The sequence below is a fragment of the Macaca fascicularis genome, chromosome 11 (genome assembly GCF_037993035.2).
Source record: "Macaca fascicularis isolate 582-1 chromosome 11, T2T-MFA8v1.1".
Classification (NCBI taxonomy): Eukaryota; Metazoa; Chordata; class Mammalia; order Primates; family Cercopithecidae; genus Macaca; species Macaca fascicularis.
The window spans coordinates 76,274,163-76,295,410 of NC_088385.1; the positions used below are offsets into that span (position 1 = coordinate 76,274,163).

A 21,248-nucleotide genomic window follows, 5' to 3' on the forward strand; every position below is an offset into this window, starting at 1 on the left:
AGCTTAGTGCTCTTACCGTCTTAGTTCATTCGGGCTAATACAACAAAATACCTTAGACTGGATAGCTTATACATAACAGAGATTTATTTCTCATAGTTCTAGAGGCTGGGAAGTTCAAGATCAAGTGACCAGTAGATTCAGTGCCTGGTAAAGGCATACTCTCTGCTTCATAGATGACACCTCTTGCTGTATCCTCACATGGTAGAGGGGGCAAGACAGCTCCCTTCAACCTCTTTTATAAGGGCACCAATCCCATTCATGAGAGCAGAGCCATCTTGACTTCCTCACTTCCCCAAAGGCCCTACTGCTTAATACCGTTGTGTTGGGTATTAGGTTTTAACATTAAATTTTAGGGGGATGCCAACATTCAGACCATAGCAGATGATAAGGAAAGGGGTTTCTCCTGAGGTTGCCTGAAGAGCATGGGAGAGTGAGCCCTGTAGATATTTGGGAGAGAACATTTCACGAGAGGGAAAAGCAAGTGTAAAAGCTCTAGCTGAGCTAATTTGTTTCTTACTGTATTCAAGGAACTGCAGAGAGAACAAGGGGCCCGGCCATTGTAAATACTTTTACTTGGGTGAGATAGAAAGTCCTTGGAGAGTTTTGAGCAGAGTAGTAGTCTGATCTGGTAAGTCTGCTGTGTTCCGCTAGTAGATGTATCAAATGGTAAGGTGATTATGAGAGTTTAACTGTTATTCCAGGAAAAAGATAATTCCACCAATATCTATATCACACCTTGTTTGTTTTTTCAGATTTTTTTGATGTGTACATTAACTTTTATAGTAGATACTTGCTATCTTCTCTCATGTATTTTTATGTGAGATTTGTCAACTAAAGTGCTATTTTTCTGAATGTAGAGTAGGCCAGTAGCATTATACTATGTGTTTTTAGGATTACAGAGAAGATATAAGTTAGCCCTGATGGGAAGATTGCAGTCTAGTTGGAAAGGAAAGACTAAAATATGCAAAACAATAATTTTATGTTGTGGATCTATTCTATACAAGGAATTAATGTATCAAGGGATAAACGTCTAAGGCACAATGACTGTCCTCAGACTGCTAATAGTCTGGTAGAGGCTGAGACAGAGAATTTCGAACTCTACAAGTTTTGAGATGAGTTGAGTATTAATTCACCTGCCACAAGAGCCATGAGGTGTAGAGCAAGCTTGTCCAACCTGCAGTTCATGCAGCCCACGATGGCTTTGAATACGGCCCAACACAAATTTGTAAACTTTCTTAAACCATTATGAGGGTTTTTGGGTTTTTTTTGGTTGTTTTTAATTTTATTTTATTTTTATTTTTATTTATTTTTTTTTAGCTCATCAGCTCTTGTTAGTGTAGTTTATGTGTGGTCAGGACAGTTCTTCTTCCAGTGTGGCCCAGGGAAGCCAAAAGATTGGACACCCCTGGAAAGAATATGAGAAGCAGGGGAAGTCTGGCCTGTGCACGTTTCAGAGAGCTGGTGGAGCTTGAAGAAGTGGAGGATTGGCAGAGGTTATTCAGGGCATGGGAAGCACTGTGAGCCAAGCACATAAAGTCAGGTGTATTTGTGATAGTGGGTAAACCAGCCTTGAGCTGAGATTGTGTGTAGGATTATAAAGGAATAATAACACTATTGTTTATTGAGCTTCTATTATGTACCAGTCCCTTTATTACACACTTGATGCTTATAACAACTTTATGAGGTATTATTAGCCCCCTTTTTACAAATGCTTAGCCAAGGTATCTGGAGGTTAAATTACTTTTCTAGGATGACACAGCTGGTAAATGATGGAAATATTACTTGAGCAGTTTGATTCTAGATACTATGAAAATGCTATTATGATGGTAAAATTGGGGCTAGATAAGTGCCTAAAAGCTGGCAGAGTAGGCAACTCTTATGATTATAGGCAATAGGAAACTATTAAAGATTGTTGACTAGAAGTGCAACCTAGTGAAGACTTTTCAGGAGTATTATTCAGGCAATTGTGTGTATAATGTATTGGACAGTGACCTTTGCAAAGGTCAATTTAGAGGACAGGCGGGAGGATTTAAAGAGAGTTGAACTAGGATGCTTGAATAGGAATTGAGACATAAGTCCAGATGGGACCACTTTTTGGAATGTATTTTTTTCTTGATGATAAAAATATAGAAAACATACAAAGTTACAGGAAAATATGGAGCAGATGGAACTTACTTGTTTCTACCATGTACCATGTAGAAATGACCCCTGTTAATATTTTAGGGCATTCCTTTTCAAATCCGTCCCATCTCATACCTTCCCCTCTGCCCTCCACCCTCCAATTTTGGAGAAAGCGTCCACAAGGCTACATATCTCCTCTCATAGAGTGTGAAAGTTTTTAAGAAACAACATTCTAAAATAATGTGATTTTATTTGCATGCATGATTTTATTTGTGGAACGAATGAGCTGGTAAATTCTGGAATTCAGTGAATGGAGAGGGATATGAATCACAGGTAGCTTCTAGATGTTTAGATTGTGTGAATGGTTATATAGGAGAATTTAGCTAGGTTTTGATGGTGAGGTTGGAGTAGGGTGGGGGTGAGGGGTGACCCCAAAGAAAATGGTGTTGAATTTGATGTGCTGGTACAGTGTCCCGAGTTGGAATCTGGAGCTTAGTTGAGAATTTGGGGTCATCAAATAAGCCGGAAAATGTGGAGAAAAAATTGAGTTTAAAATGGCCACAATTCTGGTCAGAGTAGTGTTTCTGACACTTCAGTTTTTTTGGGGGGCCATTCCAAGATTCAGTTATTTCCTTAATATCTTTAAATGACTCTTTTCCTTAAATACATTTATTTAAAGAGAAATTTTATATCGGTACTGTAAATGGAAAACTAGTATCACTGGCTTTGAATAGTTGGCAATGGCAACATTAAAATAACAACAAAATAATGCTATTAACTTTTAGATAGATGCTGTTACCTGTTAAATTCTCTGAGCCTAAATCTGCCCAGAAAAAAAACCCAAAAAAACAAAACAGTAAATGACATGAAGAGACTAAGATCTTGTAATTAGAAGGCTTGAGGGATTGAAAAGCTATTAGCTTTCTTATGACATGATTGGTTATTATATACATTCTACCTAAAGTGGGTATATATCCCACGCATACTAAAGTGGGGAACACCGAGGTATGGCAGAGGAAGAGGAATTGGCAGTGGGAATAGAGAGGAATTGTTAAAATACTTTCTCAGTGTGTTAGGAAGTTTTATCTAGAATTTTTTTTTTTGGAGGTGGAGTCTCGCTGTGTTGCCCTTGCTGGAGTGCAGTGTCCGGATCTCAGCTCACTGCAAGCTCTGCCTCCCGGGTTTACGCCATTCTCCTGCCTCAGCCTCCTGAGTAGCTGGGACTACAGGTGCCCGCCACCTCGCCCGGCTAGTTTTTTGTATTTTTTTTTTTTTAGTAGAGACGGAGTTTCACTGTGTTAGCCAGGATGGTCTCGATCTCCTGACCTCGTGATCCGCCCGTCTCGGCCTCCCAAAGTGCTGAGATTACAGGCTTGAGCCACCACGCCCGGCCTTTATCTAGAATTTAAATTAGTAAATGAAAATGTGGTCAGGGCGCCTAACAATGATAAGGAAAATACATTTAGCTTTCAAATATACTGTCTATTAGAACATTCTTTTGATTATGAGTCTGGTCTTATGATTGAGTCTTAGCAGGCTTATTTAATTCAACGATAATATTTCAGTAGATAAAATTTGTAGATACAGGCTTAAACGTGAATTAGACTGTCATCTTTTTATATATGAACTGTCTATGAAAAGGAAGAATTCCACCCCTTTTTAGATCCTACTTTGAGGAAATGTGATTATATGTAATAGGTATAGGGAATAATTTTGAGGAATAGTTTTGTGAGTCATATACAAAGGTATGAACCAACACTGGTCACAAATGTGAAGTTGTTTTTACTTTTGGTGGATGGGGGAGGAATGAATATATTAATGGTTTACTTGTGTTTTTTGTTATCCTTAAAACGAATTTTGTCCCTTAATTCTGAACACATTTTTTGGAAGTTTTTTGAATTTGTGGTGATTAAATCATTCTACTTTTCTGTGGATTATGCATAATAGTACTTTGTTGTTCTCTACATTATAAAATTAATTTTAAAGAATAAGGGGAATATATGTGTTTTTCCCTGCCTTCTTTTCAATCTGAATTGAGATGGTCCCAATTTAAGATGAACTTTTTCTGTTGAAAAAAGACTTGTTTAGGAATTGCAATCCTTAAAAAAAAAAATCATTAAATTGCTACATATGATGATTACAACCTTCCCCCTCCTCCCTTGAAAGAGTGAGACAAGATATAAATAAGTACACAATGTAATTGCCAGGACACAAAGCTCTGTAATGTACCTGAAGTACAGACTGCTCATGGCACCTAACTGCCATTTGTAACAGTGATTCTGTTGGGGTAGAAAGACAGTCGGGACTCCCAACCAACCAGTGAATCATTTCGGAGTGTACCATGTTGAAGTTTGGAATAGAAGTAATTGTTTCTAGCAGAAGAGATGTGTCAAAAGAGAATTAGATATCTCGTGCTGTTACCTGCTCTTGAAAGTGCCAGAAATTGTATTTAGTAGAAGGTATAATTGTTGAAATATTTCTTTTGCATTATATTAGGACTTTTACACTTAATTTTGAGCAACATTCAGTTTAGCATAACAAACAAATTAGATGTACGTGTGATTCACTGTAGAAATATGCTCCACTGCTCATCTGGAGATTTTTCTGGTTCTCAGTTTCTTGAAGCATATCAGGATTCTTGAACTCTGGACGGTGTGGATGGTTATGTGAAAAGAGGTGATGAATTGGCTGTATCACCTGAAAGTAAATTCCCCATCTTAATCGGTTGATGTTGGGATTTCATTATCATATTGTTTATTAAAACATCATTCTATTGTTGTTGATACATTTTCCAGGTTACAAGCATTCTTTACTAGACAGCATTAGTGTAGACATCTGTGGAAGCACCTGTGAAACAACTGTGTGGAGAAACAACCTTTTTTTTTTTTTTTTTTTTGGGATGGAGCCTCCCTCTGTCACCCAGGCTGGAGTACAGTGGCACGATCTCGGCTCACGGAAACCTCCACCTCCTGGATTTAAGCAAGTCTCCTGCCTCAGCCTCCTGAGTAACTGGGTTTCATGGGCACCCGCCACCACACCTGGCTAATTTCTGTATTTTTAGTGGAGGCAGGGTTTTACCATGTTGGCCAGTCTGGTCTTGAACTCCTGACCTCAAGTGATCTGCCCACCTCGGCCTCCCAAAGTGCTGGTATTACAGGTGTGAACCACTGCACCCGGCCAACACCTATCTTTTGTATTAAAGGGACATCATTTATTAGAATGGACTTTGTTGAATGCAGCTTTTCCAGTTGATAATGAAGTTATTCTAAGAAATCTTATATATAGCACAGTTTACTGTGAATTTTTTTTTTTTTTTTAAATTATTACAGCGATGGGGTCTCACTGGTTGCCCAGGCTGGTGTCAAACTCCTAGGCTCAAGCAGTCTTCCCACCTCAACCTCCCACAGTGCTGGGATTATAGTCATGAGCCACCATACCCAGCCACTGTGATTTCTGGTTGATGGCAGCTTATCCAGCAAATATTTATTGCATGCCTATGTGCCAGACCTTTTTTAAGGTGCTAAGTATTCCACAGAGGAGACATAATCTCTGTTCTGATGGAGCTTTCACTATGATGAGCGAGACGAGCAGCAAGCAAATTAATACATACAGTCTGGTAATTATAAATATGAGGGAAATGAATGCAGTGTGTGGTTTCAAAGCTATGTACCCCATTATGGAGATCTTTATTTAGTTTCCAGGCAAATTTATAGTCTGCCTCTGGTCTTCCTGTTGGAGGTGTTGCTGAAGCTAGAAGGAAATCTACCTATTATCTCAGCAGCAGCAGCAGCAGCAGCAGCTGCCACCACCGCCGCCTACAGCCTTTCCCTCCAAGGAGTCCCTTATTAATTTTGCTACAGAACAAATTACCATAAATTCAGTGGCACCCACAGTTCTATACATCAAAAATCTGGATACAGTGTGGCTAGATTCTCTGCTCAGGATATCACAAGGCTGAAATCAAGGTGTCAGCTGGGATGATTTCTTGTCTATAGGCTCTGGCGAAGAATCCACTTCTAAGCTCATTCAGATTATTGACAGAACTCAGTTCCTTGCAGCTGTAGGACTGACGTCTTGTTTCTTTGATGGCTGTCAGCTGGGAGCCACTCTCAGCTTATAGATGTTGCCTTTATTCTTTGCCATATGCCCCCCCCTCCATTTTGAAAGCCAGCTGTGGAGAATATCCTTTTTGTCTAATCTCTCACACACCAATCTCTCTGACTTCTGTCTTCTAGACCCACCTTTGAAGGATTTTTGAGGTTAGTTCAGGATTATCCAGCTGGATAATCCCACTTTCTTAAAGTTAGCCTGATCATGAAAGTAAAATCCCATCATATTCATAGTCCTAGAGATTTTACAGGGTGTATAAATCATGGAGCAGGGATTTTGGATCTTAAAATTCTGCCTACTACTGACAGTCCCCATTGCATGGCTGCCAGTAAGTGATGCAGTCGCCTCTTGTGTGTGGTGTGTGAAGAGGAGCGTTAGCAGCTCTCTTTTATACATCTGTCTATCACCAGAGACCACAAGCTTCTACGTGATGGTAATGGAGATTCTTTTGGGCTGTTGAGAGGAGTTTGGGCAGTAGTTGGTAGGAACCGCCGAAGTTGTGGAACAGTGTTTTTGCACTTACCTCTTCAGTGCTAGGAGTAAGATGGAGAATGATGGCTTGGAGAAGAAAGCAGAGTGGAAGGGTTGGTTCTCATGCCCTACATCACCCCTGGGGTGCAGAGTTTAGTCATTTGATAGAAATGAGAACACCAGTGGTTTTATTTTTTAAATCCCAAATGAAAATTAGTATTAAATTGCTTTTACAGATTTTTAAAATTTGGCTGGGCGCAGGGGCTTATGCTTGTAATCCCAGCACTTTGGGAGGCTGAGGTGGGTGTATCAGTTGAGGTCTGTCACCTAGGGTGAAGTACAGTGGTGTGATCACAGCTTAGTGCAGCCTCAAACCCCTAGACTCAAGTGATCTTCCCACCTCAGCCTCCCTTAGTAGCAGGAACTGAGTACAGGTGCGTGCCACCATGCTAGGCTAATTTGTTTTGTATTGTATTGTATTGTATTGTATTGTATTGTATTGTATTGTATTGTATTGTATTGTATTGTATTGTATTGTATTTATTTGTATTTGTAGAGATTGAGTCTCAGTATATTGCTTTGGCTGATCTCAAACTTCTGGCCTCCAGCGATCCTCCCAACTTGGCCTCTCAAAAGGCTGGGATAACAGGTGCGAGGCAATGTATTTGGCCTCTTCTGATTTCCTGATTTCCAGTTTTTGTTTCTAAAAACTGAATATCACATGATACCTCATATTAGCAAATGAGGAAGTGGAAGCAAAGGAAGTGTGAACTTTCTTTCGTAGTAGTCAACTTTTGGCTTAATGTTTTGGAAATATAGTTCTGTGGAACATTTCTCTGCTTTTACAGTGGTGGAATAGTAGGATTCGCTGTGTAACCTTGAAATACCAATTCCATAAAATAAAGGATATACATAATAAGAATCTGTTTAGCAATAGGGTAAGTAAGCACTAAGGTGGTATTCTCATACTAGGGAAAATTTTTGCTTTAATACATCAGCAAATAATGTGTTCCACAAGTTTCGATTTATTGTTTTAGCTATATGGGTGGTCTTACATCTAAAAAAGAATACCACTTAAAAGATTTGTGGTACAGCATATAAGTTCTATTAGACACGGAACTATGTTTCTGCCAATAACTCGACATTTTGAGGACAGATAGCATCTCATTTCCAATTTGAGATTGGGTACAAAAATATCCTAGGGCTGAGAATAGGCATAGTAAATTGCACCAACACAAACCTTTTGTGCATTTGTAGTGGAGGAAAAGTCTACATTGAGTTTGCGTGGAAAAATGTCATAAAAGCTCTCTATGCTTTTAACCAGTAGATTGGACCTCATTTTGTGATGATTACTTTGTATGATTAGTTTCCAACGCAGATTCCAAGAACGTTTCTGCACATGAGTTCCTTGTCTTTTTTCTGTTATTTTCACCTTTGGTTGATTGGAATCCATCCCTGAACACCATTTCTTGTTCCAGAAGTGTTTCATTAGTTTTTCTTCTCTTATTTTTATTTTCATGTTTTCTTTAATGTTTTTATACTAACCTAAAAATTTCTCATAGTGCTTTAAAAAATTAGGAGACAGTAAAGTTGTCTTCAGATGTTTTTTATTTTTACCCAAACACTATTTGAGTTGGCTTGCAAGACATGCTTGTATTGCATAAATTTCTCTTCATGGGGAGGAGTCACTTTGAGCATTAACACTTCTGGGAATTGTTTCAAAATTTAGTTTATTGTCTTAATGTTAATAAGAGTTCCAGAAGTCTGGTTGGGTTTTTTTTTTCCCTATATCCCCAAAGACTATATTTGATTTTGTTTTAATTGGGTTCTATAACACTTAATTGGTTTGATCCTGGATCCTTCATAAACTATAATTACTTTTAGTAGTCTCTTGAATTTATCGAGTGTTTTAGAATAGTACTACAAATACAGTTACGCTGATAAATGTGGGAAGTACTGGTATGTATTCTCTTTTTTTCCTTTCCTTTTCTCATCTGACCTGATACATATTATTTAAATATATAGCAAAATCTAGAGAGAGAGAGTGCTCATTCTCCCTAATATCCCTTATCTTTTCAAATGCTTCTATAGCATTTGAAAGATTCTTTTAGACCCAGTTCGGTGTCTACTTCTTCTTTCAAGACCTCTGTTATCTTCCCCTCCTCTCAATTTATAATTTCATAGTTTAGTTCTTAGTTATTTCTCTGTTTTGTATTGTTCATGAATTGTTTTAATGTCTTAATATTGGCAGCCTGCTATGGTTTGAATGTTTGTCCCCTCCAAAACTCATGTTGAAACCTAATCCCCAATGTGGCAATATTGAGAGGAAAAGCCTTTAAGAAGTGGTTAGGTCATGAGGACTCTGCCCTCATGAATAGATTAATACATTCATGGATTAATGGATTAATGGGTTATCACGGGAGTAGGACTGGTAGCTTTATAAGAAGAGGAAGAGAGACCAGAGCTAGCACGCTCAGCGCCACCATGTGATGCCCTCTGCTGCCTCAGGACTCTGCAGAGAGACCCCACCAGCCAAGAAGGCTGTCACCAGCTGCGGCCCCTCAACCTTGGGCTTCTCTGCTTCCATAACTGTAAGAAATAAATCTCATATCTTATAAATTGCTCAGTTTTAGATATTCTGTAATAAGCAACAAAAAACACTAAGACACAGCCCTACTACAACATACTTCTTACTCCCTCTCCTCCACTAGTAAATTTCAAACTCTTTGAGTGCAGGAGTCTTGTCTTGTATGCATTTCTTTCTGTCATGTTCCCACACATAATGGGCACTCAGTGATAAATACTTGGCATTTTTTTGGGTTGCTGTATCTCTGACTCTATTTCTGTCCCGTTATATGGGTGTGCAATGTAAATAATAAGACAAATATTATTTTAATGTTTTTAAGCTTTTGTAATAGTTGTTTATTTGCAAGTTTGTTTTATAGTTCACACATGAAATCGAGCAACTCTGTGTTATAGATCAACACAGTCTATTAGTACTGCTGTGAAAGGAAACCAAGGCCTCATAGCTTTTATCTTTGTATGAAAAGAACTTCATTAATTTTTTAAAAATTTAATAGACTGTGATGTAGTTTTAATCTCATGATTTAAATCTTGTGTTTTTAAGCATTTTCCTTTTCTGGATGAGGTTCTTGGTTTTGACTGTGTAGAAGTATGTTAATTAGATTATATTTAGTTGATGAATTTGTGCCCACAAGAATGGGACTTAAAAAGTTGCGGCCGGGCGCGGTGGCTCGGGCCTGTAATCCCAGCACTTTGGGAGGCCCAGGCGGGTGGACCTCACCTGAGGTCGCAAGTTCAAGACCAGCCTGACGAACATGGAGAAACCCTGTCTCTACTAAAAGTACAAAATTAGCCAGGTGTGGTGGGGTACACCTGTAATCCCAGCTACTCAGGTGACTGAGGCAGGAGAATTGCTTGAACTCGGGAGGCGGAGGTTGTGGTGAGCCGAGATTGCGCCATTGCACTTCAGCCTGGGCAACAAGAGTGAAACCCTGTCTCAAAAAAAAAAGTTGCTGCAGTTCTTGCAGATAAGATAATAAGATTGTTTACTGTTTTCTTTTGCATATTTATTACTGTGTGTATTTTTCCGTGAGGTAGCCTTTCAGTTTGTCCATTTGTATCATTTGACATTCAGACTTAAATCAACTCTCCTATCACTGGTGTTCACAAATACTAGTCATTCAAAATGTCAAAATTTGGATTTGACCCAAGAGTTCAAATAATGTAAGCTTTTATAAAATATATCCAAATATCTATTCTTAGGGAGAAAGAAAGAAAATACGGCATTTAAGGAGTGGTTTTAAACAGGCTTTAGAATTGCTATATTCCCAAAGTATTCCTCTAGTGAATGACATATCAGTTAATGAATTGTACTACAAGAAAGGCATTTATTATGATTGGCCTCACTATTACTGGAAGTCCTAAGAGTTAACAGAAATTAATAATGATAGTTGAAAAAAATGTATACTCTGTAGACAATTTTAGATCTTTTAAACAAAATCTTCTGGTTACCTTTCTAAATTAAATTTGTATTTATTTTAAAATTAAAGTGATATTTGTACATGTGTGGTTTAAAAAGTCAAATTATATTACAAGGCTTATGAAAACAGCAGTTCCCCATCTCTCTTCACCTCCAATTACCAATCTTTACAAGGCAGTCCGTTTCAGTTCTTTTAGTTATTTGTTCTGATATTTGTCTTCATTTTTCTAAGTCAGTTATTCTGCTTTTTGTTGGGTTTTCATTTTAGGTGGTAGCTACTGACTTCCATCTAAGAAGGATGACGATTAGTTATCTTAATCTCTCTAGTGCCCACAAGCGTTTGTACATACTTCCCTTTTTCTCATCTTCTCTTTATAGGATATCAGATATTGGGGGTAGTTTAGTGTTTATTAAGACTATGCAAATATTTTTCACAACTGAGTCACAAAATTCACTGTAATTATATTTCGGTTTTCCCGATAATTATCCCAGTTTAAAAATTTTTTTCTTGTTACTATTAATTCTTTTACAATTATTTAACAAATCTGAAACAGCTCTTAAGATGGTTGGACACATTAATCTGTCATCTCCATTTTCTGCTGGGAGATAGTCTTCTGCATTCTGAGCAGAATTTCACATAATTCTCCTCTTTTTCAGTAAGGCATTTTGTCTTGCTTCAGTTGTGACTTGTGTTCCTAAGATTGGGGTCTCTCATTCACCCTCTCCAGAGGTGCATCTCCAGACTCTTACCAGGGATAGGGAGAAGATCGGTTTTCAGGAGGAGGCCACTTAACAAGAATTTTCAGCCAGTCATATGGTTTCCAGCCCCATCCTGTGTTTTGTCTTCCCTGTCCCTATGATACCTAAATCTTTCCAGCATGAGTCAACTTGCTGCTGCTTTTTTTGTTAAATTATGGTAAAATATAATAACAATATTTACTGTTACAACCATTTTAAAGTGTACAGTTCCATGGTATTAAGTACATTAGTGTGCAATAATCACCACTATTCATCTCCAGAACTTTTTCATCATCTCCAACTGAGACTCAGCACCCATTAAGCAGTAACTCCCCATTTCCCCCTCCCTAGCTCTTGGCAACCATTATTCTACTTTCTGTCTTTATCAGCTTGCTTCCTGATGGCTTCGCCCTGTCAGGTTTAGGTTTCAACTTTCTTGGTCTTTATAGGTTATTGTTTTCCTTTTCTAGCTTCCAAAATGTTGATGACTCTCATTTGCTGTTGTGTCTTTCCCAATTCTCTTCATCCTTATGGGCTTTATACTTCTAAAAACTCCTATAACTTTTTAAAGCAAGGTCTCAGGAAGAGTCAGTCAGTCATGCTTTACTAAAGATTCACCCTTCCCATCCCGGCCCTCATTCCTTTGTTATTGTTTTCAAATTTAGGTTTCTTTTATTAAGAATTTATTAGGAATTTACAGGTATGCCAAACAAAGGCAGTTTTAATAGCCATGTTAGCTATAAAATTAAGCGTGATAAATGGACTTCTTTGTCACTGGCTTCTATTGTGTTAGTAGGGGTTTGATTGTGCAGATCTGTGGCAATCTCTAGCCCCTTCTCTCCCTCCCTAGCATACCTTATGTGGTGCCAGCTGTCCTAAGCCATATTCTGTGCTTCTACTGTTGTAGCACTTTTCATGGTGATAACCTGACCCATCTGTGGAGAATAATTTTGAGAGAGAAACTTATAGCTAGAGACTTTAAAAGTCTGTTACTCAAGTTGCAATTGAACTGTTTCCTTTCTGTGCAACTTCTCTGAGTGCCCTAGGTAGAGTTAATTACTCCTTCTGTGTCTTGACACTTGTGAATAATTCTATTTTATTCTATCTCCATTACATCTGTCTCTGTACGCTAGAGATCTACTTTACAAGATCTGCTTCTTTCTTCCCTAAACTGTTTTCAAGGTTTGAAAAACACTCATATTCTGATATGGTTCTTGGCCCATGATAGATAATAAATAATTATTTACTAAATAGATAAGTAGTCCATCCAAAGTGATGGAACACCCTATTTTCTGGCAAGCATATTCTCATTGTACCCTTTATCACTAATGTCCACTGAAAGCTGTGCCAGAAACTGTATTTGCTTTTGCTTGTTACTTGGAGTCAATACTGTGTAGTGATTAGGGGTGTGGCCAGAATGTCTTGGTTCAAAGAAACAAGCAAGTTTCTTTATCTTCTGTTTCTTTGCCTGTGAAATAGAGATAATAATACCTAGCATGGAATGTGGTGAACATTAAATTAATACATCTAAAGTGCTAGCTCAATACCCTGCACGTTGTCTTATAGTGAATATGTTTTTCATCTTTATGGGATACCTGCTATAGTAACATTAGTACCCGTGAATAAAAATCAATGAAAAATGAAAAATCTAGCTAGTATGTATAATATTTAGCCCTTTGAAGCTCTTTGAAAATGTTCTGAAATTATCTCCGTGGATAGTGTGCCATTTAGATGATAAACTGGGAGAAGTAATATCTTTCATTGTTACATACCTACTAAAATACTGTATTCTTTAAATATAAGGTATCCAACTCTTTTAAACATTTGGAGATACTTTGAATGGCAGTGCCAATACTTGTGCTTTTTTCTCCCTAAGGAGGGCTTTATGCAGCCCATCGATAAATTTGATATTTGGCATCATTTGTCTTCTCATTTGGGAACCTGCTGTATTTAATTCTCCCCTCAGAGACTGTGTGCTAAGGGAAGGGAAACCTCCATCATTCATTAAGCAGTCAATGAATATTTGCTCATGTACTAGATGTTTTGGATACAAGAGAGAATAAGACAGTTGTTTTCCTAAAGGGACCATCATCTCTTCATCATTTCAGTAATAATAAAATCAAATGTTCCGGCTAAATGTAAGCGCACTCTTTGACCCAGAATTCCATTAATAATGTTTTATAAATGGAATAAACATGTATAGAAGTCTAGGTAGAAAGTGTTCATCAAAGTTAATTATAAAAGCAATAAAAATATATCAGTTTTAGTATATTCATTTTATTTCCCACAGTTTCAATTAGAAACGTGATATTACTTAAAGTTTTTTTTTTTTTTTTTTTTTTTTTTTTTTTTTGAGATGGAGTCTCGCTCTGTCGCCCAGGCTGGAGTGCAGTGGCCGGATCTCAGCTCACTGCAAGCTCCGCCTCCCGGGTTCACGCCATTCTTCTGCCTCAGCCTCCCGAGTAGCTGGGACTACAGGCGTCCGCCACATCGCCCGGCTAGTTTTTTGTATTTTTTTTTTTAGTAGAGACGGGGTTTCACCGTGTTAGCCAGGATGGTCTCGATCTCCTGACCTCGTGATCCACCCGTCTCGGCCTCCCAAAGTGCTGGGATTACAGGCTTGAGCCACCGCGCCCGGCCTAAAGTTTTGTTTTAAAAAAAACAGAACTGGTGGATTTACATGGGGATGAATAGAGGATTGGGTCAGTCGTTGAATTCTATGATCCATTACAAGAGTGGTAAACTGCTCATATCCTTGTTAGGGCCCCCATTTCTTACTATATGTATGACTGGCTAGTTGTTGAAAATTCTGTAAATCTTATTTCTTTCCTTCCATCTATAAAATGGGCACAGTGTTACTAGTTATATTTGTTTTGAGGATTAAATGAACAATGTATGTAACCTAAAAATAAAAAATATCTCAGTAAGTATTTGCTGCTGTTATTGTTACTGTTTTTCTCTATACTCCTTATCTCCTTAATGAGTTTTCTCTGCAGCTTTTGTTCAGTCAGTCTCAGCCAGGGATGACAGTGTTCTATTTGATCTGACAGCTTCCATTGCTTTGTAACAGGTTTCTGAAGCCTTTGCCAGACTCCACCTAGCTGTCACCTGTTACCTGTGTCTGCCAACTTTGAAGGAAGAGAAATAGCAGTACATGTGTCTTAGGTTTGCTTTCCTTGCTGTAAACCTTTTATCTCCTTATACACACCCTCCCTCCCTGTTCTCTTTTGGGTTTCATGTACTTTGTGTTCTTGCACCTTATTTTAATAGGAATCTGTTAGCTTACCTCTTTTTGGCGGGGGAGGGGAATATTTTGGCTGTTACTGTTATTTCATAGTATAAATTACTCTTTATAACAGGGTGGTTATTCAGAGCTAGCCTTAGGACCTTTTTAGCTCTGCTTCTTCTAGGCTTCTCATAAAACACAAATATAGCTAGTTTGTAAGACTTACTTGCATAAGCCTCATTTAAGAAAGAAGACCTAGATTTTGTGTGAACTTTTTCCTTTTTTTCCCTTGAGTAGAAAGCTCACACTACATTTAGTATAAGAACCAAATACAGAAGAACTTTTTCCTAAGGGATTATGGTATCTTTATAAGGTGGGTGGATTGTGACCAGAAAAAAATTTTTTTTGTGAAGTGGCATACACTTAAATTCATGGTGTTTAGGTATATGTCCTGAGGGCATGCAGTAAATAACAACTTATATATTATAATTGATGGTTAAGAAATAGCCCTTGATATATATGCAAAAATGATTTTACTTTATAACACATCCCGGACATTACCTAGAAATGAACTTATAGACACTGTAGAAAGTTTTTACTTTCCTTGATGACCTTTTCTGCACTTTTAGGTCTGGAGTATGTATGAATTATCATAAATCAGAACTTTATGTTAAAAAGAATACAAACAGTTGAAATCACTTGTTTTGGATTTAGTGTTTTTTTGTTATTTTAAGTTCAGGAATCAAGCCATATGGTATTCAGTTAACTTTATTTCAGTTACTTTTACTTTGAAGGGCAAAATGCAGATGTCTTAATGACATCATTCAGCTAGGAATCAGAAGATAAGTTCCTTGGGTAAGTTGCTCAACTCTCAAGGCCTCAGCTACTTACTTGTAAGTTGTAATGTAGCTCTGATGCATGAGCATAAACCTTGAAATTCTGTGACTTCTACCCCCTGCCCCCCAAAATCTCTGGCAAAGTTTGGGTTTGTTTTTTTTTTTTAACTTTTTTATACATTGGATGTATATTAACAACAATATACATTTCCAAATTCTTCTTTTTTTTTTCCTGAATTTTAATCTGAAAAGATTTGCTTTTTTAAACTTTTTTTTTTTTTTAGGTTGGCAGTCAACAATCACTTTTTTTTTTTAAAAAAAAGCTATGCTTGATTTTATTCATATATATATATGTCCATCCATATATATATATATGTCCATCCATATATATATATATATATATTTTTTTTTTATTCATTAAAACATAGTTTCAACCCCATATGGTAACTGGCTACTGAGACTAGGGAAACTAGTCCACAAGCTTTAGCCTCGCTACAAACCTTGTATCAACACTTATACTGATGAGTAATAAAATTAACAGATTTGAGCTGTAACATTCTGAACATTGGAAAAAGCATTACTGAACTGTAAATCTGGCAGAGGAAGAGGAGAGTGCATTAGCCTATGACAATGAGGCACTGACTTACTGTGCACTATTTTAACAGAGAAGTGAATAGTTTTGCTATTTAGACATTTTACTGAGTTATTTTTTAAAACAAGAGAGGAATATATATGGTTTTCTGATAATAATAAAAAAATTTTTGACCTAAAAATGACCCTTGGGGGTGAGGCTCCTCAAATGTAAAGCTCCTGCTGGGAAGAAAGCTGGTGGGAATACATAGGTTGGTTTTAGGCATGGTGGAATCATTTGTTACCTCAATGAAAGCTACTCCTTGGATAGAGTTGTTTTCTTGTGATACCATTTCTCCTTGACAGTGTTCCTTTGAAATAAATCTAAAACTGCCTAGATATTTCTTACTTTTTAAATTAAGAAAATAATTATCCATAATTTATAAAAATAAAATTCCAGGACTTCCCAGGATAAATCCATTGGTTAAAAGCAAGCAATACTTTTTGAGTTCCTTTGAAGAGATGGAAAATTTCTTTTTTTCTGTGTGGGTGAGGCAGGTGAGAATAGATTTCGCCCCTGCGTGATGTCAATCAGAATTTTTGGTTAGTAAAAACCAACTCAAATATGTTTTAAAAGGAAATTGAGTAGAGCTCATTGGCTTATCAAATTGTTGTGAGGGTTGGAGAACAAGATTCGGGGCTAAGCAACCAGAAACAATGCCCCAAATCACATTGCACAATTCCCATGAGGATGCCAGTACCATGTAGAGACAGACGGATGGACACCACAGCTTGTCCCAGCAGCACCTGGCTCTGGATGACTCTCAGTGCTGCCACCGCTGCCCTAGACTTGACCTTGCTGAAACTGCTCCACCATTAGTGTGAGAACAAGCTCCTTCTCTCTGCTTCTGCCTACTAGTTTGCTACTCTGGGATGCACATGTGTGTTTGACAAAATACATATCCTAGATGTATGGGAGATGTGGGAAAGTGTTTAACCTTCTGCAATCATAAGATGGGTGGATGGCTAGGTGCAGTGGCTCATGCCTTTAATCCCAGCACTTTGGGAGGCTGAGGTGGGTGGATCACCAGAGGTCAGGGGTTCTAGACCAGCCTGGCCAACATGGCGAAACCCCATCTCTACTAAAAATACAAAAATTAGCCAAGCGTGTTGGCGTGTGGCTGTAATCCCAGCTGCCTAGGAGGCTGAGGCAGGAGAATCGCTTGAACCCAGGAGGCAGAGGTTGCAGTGAGCTAAATCGTACCACTGCACTCCAGCCTGGGCAACAGAGTGGGACTCCATCTCAAAACAAAAACAAAAACAAAGATGGGTGGAGTTCTCAAGAACTCCAAAATGTGGAACTAGTGTTTTACCTTCTGAAATCATATGGCAGGAGAAGTTCAAGCAGACAAAAAGAGTAATAGTTGTTCACTGCACCTGATGTTTCAGGTAGAATGTGAAGCCCTCAATATGTGCCACCATGCTAAATGTTTAACAAGAATTATCTGTGTCATCCTCACAACAAACTTACTACTTTCATTTTAGAAATTAAGAGATAGACCAAGAGCAAGTAACCTGCCCAAGATTGTACAGTTAGTTATAGCAGTGTTGGGATATAAATTCAGAGCTATGACTCCAAAGCCAGTGCTAACTACTTAATTAAACTAACTTTTAATGTTTTTTCTGTCCTGATGTATTTAGCTCAACATTCTGTAAATAAATCTATTAGATTGAACCTACTATGTTTATTAAGATTTTGTGTATGACGTTTATGTGTTTAGGTAGTTTAAGGAAAGCTGAAAGTTTGTGGCTTTGATTTTTTCTATTTTCAACTGATGATTAAATAATTTCTGATTCTTTTTCTCACTTTGTGACTATTTTTGTAATTCACTTTGCCTCAGACTACAATCTGATAAAATGCTTTGTTTCTGAATATCAGTGCTTAGAAATGAGTTACTGAGTGTGAGAGACAGGCTGATACGAAAGGAGAGGGAATATAGAGTGACTGAGACTGAGGGAGGAAGGGAGAAACATCCCTTGCTCTCTCTGTCTGTCTCTCACACACATACACACACCCACACACACCCCATGGAGAGGGAGAAACAAAGACAAATACATATGGAAGAGAGGGGATGCACACACATTACCCTGAAAGCAACATTTTTAATCTTTTGTTCACTCTAATGGTAGGTTGAAAAACAGCTTTTTCCCTTTCTATATCAGGAAAGTCATTGAGGTCTGTCTTTTTTTAAAAAAAAAGTTTGAATCTGTGCTTTCCCTAGAGTAAACAGTAAATCTTAAGCCTCTCTACCAGTTTACATTTTATATTGGTTTATGTATTTCTAGTTTGACCCCCCCCCCCCCACACACACACACAAAAGGTGTGATAATCTAGGAGAAATAAACAAGAACTGTTATTTAACCCGGGAAATATCCAACTTGGTTTGGGCAAGAGGAAATCATAAAGACAAACTCCCATAGTTTCTATGATGTCAATTAAACTGGAGTATTTATTCGTAAACCACATCTCTTGTTAATTATTACTGTAGCACAAGTCTGTCCTACAGATTTTTCTATACTTCCAAAGCAGTACTTCATAATAATGTTATTTTATTCACTTGTGCCTTTAGGACTAAATGGGCAGCTGTATTTTTGTAAAAGTGGGTAGATTAAATGCCCTTCCACACACATGCTTTTGTAGACAGTCTGAATGTGGGCTGGAGATGTGCTTGATGTAAGGTTAAAATCCATGAAATTAAAAGTGATTTGTGTTCTATTTAAATATTAAATTGTCAACATTGATTATACTATACTTTTTGTCCTTATCTCCATCTGATCTTTCCTAGCATATAACTTTTAATGTGAGAACTGTTATTTCTTTATAATTTGTTTTGTTTTAATCCAGTACTAGCTGTATAAAATGGATTTTTTCATAAAAGAAATTGATGTTATATATTCTTCTATTCTGCCACTTTAAGATTTATGCTTCTTATAGAAACTTTTTAGTGAATCAGTTTTCAAATGAGTGGTAGTCCATTTTTGAAAACAGAGTGTTGGCATATATAGGCTTAGCATCCCTAATCCAAAAATTTAAAATTTGAAATGCTCCAAAATTCAAAGCTTTTTGTGCACCAACATGATGCTACAGTAAAATTTCACATCTGACCTCATGTCATGGGCTCCAGTGAAAACACAGGCACACAACACACAGCTTATGCATCCTCCACAAAGGAAAAAAGACTCTCCCATCCCTCACAGCTGTAGTTACCTTTTCTGTGTGCAGAATGATGATAGTGCTAAACAACCACAGATTGTCCACATGGGTGGCTGCGATAGCAACACCTTTGCTTTCTGATGGTTCAGTGTATACAAACTTTGTTTCATGCGCAAAGTTATTTAAAATGTTGCATAAAATTACCTTCAGGTTATATGTATAAGGTATATATGAAATGTAAATGAATTTCGTGTTTAAACTTGGATCTCATTCCCGAGATATCTCATTATGTATATGCAGATATTCCAAAATCTGAAAAAAATCTGAAATTCAAAACACTTCTGGTTTCAAGCATTTTGGATAAGGGATACTCAACCTGTACTTTTTTTTTTTTTTTTTTAATCTTTAGGGGCATTTGCCAGTGGTGAATCTAATAATCTAGATAAGAAATGGTGTGTGAGGCCAGAGTAGTGATCCACTGAGCCTAGACTGTCCTAAAGAGCCACACCAAGGAAACAGATTTCTTATTGGAATTCTGCCATTCCTAAAGGGCACATAGGCCATTTGTAATTTCCTTTAACTCAGAATTCATGCTTTTATTTAAACTCTTCAGCATTGCTGTCGGTTCTGATTAATATATAATACATGTATGTTAGACATGTATTAAGCTAAAATGTCCTGTAGATTTGTTGGAATGTGTAATTCTGGGGGAAAAAACATTTATGTTACGAACTTGACTTCTTTCCTTGCTTATAAGGTGCTTCATTTTCTTTACCTGTAAAATATAAAATGATTTCACAGGTATTTCCCCCCACTCTAAAAATATGCTGTAATATGGCAAATTTATAGGGCTTGTCTTTTTTGCCCTTCTTCTTAGCATTTTCTTCCTATATTGCATTTATATACAAAATATTAAGCACTTTTTTATGTATAAGGAAGGAGGCACAAGTTAGGGAGGATCACTGAATTCATTTGGCTTATCTTAACTAAAAGTTTTGTGGATTTCATGAGAAACACTATTTCATAGCAGTAGTTGAAAGAAAACAGGTATGGCTTGTCTTGAGTGCTTTGAGGTATGGATTTATTGAAGACCTCTTCATGAGACATGAATTCTACTTCTCAGTTTGTTGGAAACTGGTTGAAGACATTAGTCATTCCTTCTTTCATTGTCCTTTGTACAATTCCCACTTATGAGAAAATACCTTAGAGTTTAGTTGTGGGAAAAATTATCTCTATATCCTGTACACAGCTGAAAAATATTTAGAACCTACCAAAACTACTGACAAATGAAGATAGTGTTTTTCTTCTGGCAGATAAATGCAGATTTTTTTTTTTAATTGTAACTATTTTTGGCCAGGGGGCTCACGCCTATAATCCTAGCACTTTGGGAGGCTGAGATGGGCAGATTGCTTGAGCTCAGGAGTTTGACACCAGCCTGGGCAACATGGTGAAACCCTATCTCTATGAAAACATAGAAAAAATATAATTAGCTAGGTGTGGTTGCGCATGCCTGTAGTCCCAGCAACTTTGAGGGCTGAGGCAAGAGGATCGCTTGAACCCAGGAAGTCGAGGCTGTAGTGAGCAGAGATGGTGTCACTGCACTCCAGCCTAGTTGACAAAGTAAAACCCTGTCTTTAAAAAAAAAAAAAAAAATTGTAGGCCAAGCGTGGTGTCTCATGCCTGTAATCCCAGCACTTTTGGAGGCTGAGGCGGGCAGATCACCTGAGGTCTGGAGCTCGAGACCAGCCTGACCAACATGGAGAAACCATGTCTCTACTAAAAATACCAAAGTAGCCAGGTGTGGTGGTGCTTGCCTGTAATCCCAGCTACTTGGGAGGCTGAGGTAGGAGAATCTCTTGAACCCAGGAGGCAGATCGTGCCATTGCACTCTAGCCTTGGCAACAAGAACAAAACTCCGTCTCAAAAAAAAAAAAAAAACAGTTGTAACTGTTTTTTATT

General features: G+C 37.6%; 1 protein-coding gene across 9 annotated transcripts in view; it reads left to right on the plus strand.

Annotated features, from left to right (window-relative positions):
• FRS2 (fibroblast growth factor receptor substrate 2) overlaps positions 1 to 21,248 on the plus strand; it is a 109,229-nt gene that overhangs the window by 27,885 nt on the left and 60,096 nt on the right. The window contains exon 2 of one of the 9 annotated variants that reach the window (XM_045365598.3): positions 14,514 to 14,608. The exons of the other annotated variants lie outside the window; for them this stretch is intronic. The gene's annotated coding sequence lies outside the window, so the exon portion shown is untranslated. The remainder of the gene's footprint in view (positions 1 to 14,513; positions 14,609 to 21,248) is intronic. 9 annotated transcript variants of the gene reach the window in all.